Below are 3,150 nucleotides of genomic sequence, written 5' to 3' on the forward strand. Positions count from 1 at the left end.
TTGTTTGTTGAGTTTATTGATTTAGACTCATAGTTCCCGTAACTTGCCCCCACAGCGTGCTACCCTGTGGGATACTCTGACATACTAATAACATTGTTTTTAAATGTGTGAGCAAATAGCTTTGAGAAACTGGGATTAAAGGCCGTAAAAAGAAAAACAACAGATTTTCCTACTGTATGGGCTTTGAGGTTTTAATATGTAAATGTATAATAAAAATCTCCAGAGAATGCACGATTTCTCAAATTTGCCTTTAGAAGCCATTCCTGCGAGCACATGTTGTGGGAGCGTGTTTCAGCGGGAGTGTTACGGGAACCAATGGACTGATGATGAGAAGTATTCATAGATAAACCAGAAAATTACAAAATGTGATAGATATTTAGATGCTATTAATACAAACGCTGCAGTGAATTTACAGGAATATAAATGCAAGTGAAATTGTTAATGCTTCTCAAATATTAAGAGAGAAGCATGTATGACCTGGGTGAGGTAATATAACTAAACCATATTTTGCCATTTATTATGACTGCAGAATATACAATAATAAAATGGCCTGGAATTTGTGAACATTACTGACGTTTGCTTTTGAAGCAGAAGGCATTTCATGTAAATTTTTAATTAGTGTAAGATGTCCCTGCCCAAACAAATCCTATCATTTTGTGGTTATTTAAAACATACACCGTTTTGAATGGGTTAATTTGGAATAATCACCACTTCAGGCTACAAGATGTTTGATTAAGACAAATTATTTCCTGTAATTTGTGCAAAATGTGCTTAGCTGGATTTGCTCATCTAATAAACATCAAAATATCTTTAGTCAGCAGATGAACCAACTTAATACAAGCGTTTATTCAGGTGCTTAGAAACAAATGCTGGTGAAAGCTGCACATTTAATAACTCATACAGTCACATTCCAACGATGCTGTAAGTATTTTAGTCTTTCTACCAGTAAATGTGTTACACCTTTTATGAATTTCAGAGTTACAGAAGCCAGTTGTACACATTCGCAAGCATGTCCCAACATGTGTGTAAAACATTATCCACTCATGCTTGATACTGGAAGGAATGTAAGAAAGCAAAAACAAAACAAAAAACTGAGAAAAGGGTTCTTTCCAGTGTGATTAGTGTAAACTTACAAAATCATATTATGAAGATTGCACAAAATAAACTAAATAGTCTTTATAACGCATGGTAGACTTTGATGATTTTTTTTTCACATTTGTCAAGCTTTTATTGCATCACACAGGGCATAGCCCCAAAAAGCCCCACCTGTGCTCACTGTTTTGTCATTTCACTTCTTCCGTTGATTTTCACCCCCCCTGCAGGTCCACCGCCATAAGGTGACTGGTAACATGGACCTTGGTCTCAAGCACAGCTCCAGAAGCAGCAGAGCACAGCACTGGACCCTGTGTGCCATGAGGGGCGCTGCGGGACCAGAGTGCCTGAGGACTCTGAGCTGACCAAGCAGCCCTCCCCTCAGGTCACAGCTGCCAGGCCAGGACAGGCACTATTGGAAAGCGGAGTGGCAGCTGCAGGCACGGGCTGGCCCGCGCTGTCAAAGGCCCTCCAGGTTGCTCTCGCATGCAGGTGGGGATCCCATGGCTAAGACTTTGATGATTCTTATCGAAGACACAGGTGACAGACAGAAGGTTCTTGCAGACACACACCGTATTCTCCCACCTACAGCAAAATAAGTATTTTCTCCAGTGCGAATGTGACAGTTTCCGGGATAAATCATAACTTGAAGTACAAAACAGGTCTTAGCAAATGTATTTGTGTCACATCAGATATCATGTCAGACCACAATGATATCAAATGAAAAATCTATAACAGGAGGAATGCTTAGAAATTCACAATACATACGCCAAAGCCAATGTGCTATTGAACACTCAACGTGTAGGATAATAAAAATTAAACAAAAAACTAACATGAGCAACAATGGTCACACCACGCCAAAACAATGACAGAACTGAAAAAAAAAAAGAAACCAATAGTAAAAATACAAAACTGAAAGTTCTTTTAAAAAATTCATCCACTTTGCTTGGAAAGGTCGATTACAGAGAGGAGGAGAGACAGAAACATCTTCCCTCTGCTGGTTCACTCTCTGGCCGCAGGGCCAAGCTGAGGTGTTCCCTTGCCAGGAGCCACTTCCCCCGGGTCTCCCGCGGGTGCGGGGTCCCAAGGCTTTGGACCTTCCTCTACTACTTTCCCAGGCCACAAGCAGGGAGCTGGTTGGGAAGTGGGGCAGCTGGAATCCAAACTGGCACCCATATGGGGTGCTGGAGCATGCAAGGTGAGGACTTTAGCCACTAGGCTACTGCATCGGGCCCCCCAAACCCGACAATTTTATGAAAAATTATGTAAAAGCTAACAAACCATTAGCTCATATAATAAGGAAAAAAAAGAAAGAACATTTTGCAATAACATTAAGAATTTAAAAAATTAAAGCTGAAATCTCAGGGAAAAATGAGGTCTAGAAAGCATTATTATGAAGCGCTAAATGTCAGCAACTGCGGTAGAGATGTAGAAATTGTTAGGTTTTAAGCGCATTTAAAGTTCCTAAAGCTCTTATGTGGTTACGTGCAGCTGATTCCCGTAGCCAAATCCTCTTTTCACAATTAGTTTATCGCAAGTCAAAATCCCAGATGCAGCAAGGTGATTATTAGGTCCTTCATTCCAGCAGGGTAGGGATGGGAGCAGGGGTACGGGGGACAACTCTAAGGGACTAGCCTCCTGCCGTGGTGGCAGAATGGGGGCTGCCAGGGCAGGGGAAGGGACAAGATGGAGGAGGACAGGGAAGAGCCGGGCAACAAGGGAAGGGAAGAGAGAATGGGAAGGAGAAGGGATGTGATGCGTCGGCTGTGTGTCCCAGAGCCTGGGGACTGGGATGATCTGAGTCACAGACAGGCTGGGGGAGACTAGAGAGACCAGAGATTGGGCAGTGGGGCTCTCAGGTTGGCGCCAGGTTGCTTCTGATTGGTGGTAAGCTGTGGGGCAGGGGAAGCAGGGAATGCTGCATGGTCCATGATGGTGGGATGGGCTCAGCCTCCATGACTGATACTCGAACCAAGCCTCACAGAAATTGCTAGAAAAAATTACAACTTGCTAAGATCTTCAGGAAGGAAGAAAGAAGTTGAAAAAATTGACTAGCAC

General features: G+C 42.8%; 1 non-coding gene across 1 annotated transcript; it reads right to left on the bottom strand.

The window, feature by feature from the left end:
* Window positions 1–1,502: 1,502 nt before the first annotated feature.
* LOC118760269 (small nucleolar RNA SNORA44) lies at window positions 1,503–1,619 on the bottom strand. Its single transcript, XR_004996684.2, has one exon. It is a non-coding gene; the product is annotated as a small nucleolar RNA SNORA44 (small nucleolar RNA).
* Between the last annotated feature and the right edge of the window lie 1,531 nt (window positions 1,620–3,150).

This window comes from Ochotona princeps, chromosome 25 (assembly GCF_030435755.1).
Source record: "Ochotona princeps isolate mOchPri1 chromosome 25, mOchPri1.hap1, whole genome shotgun sequence".
Taxonomy (NCBI): Eukaryota; Metazoa; Chordata; class Mammalia; order Lagomorpha; family Ochotonidae; genus Ochotona; species Ochotona princeps.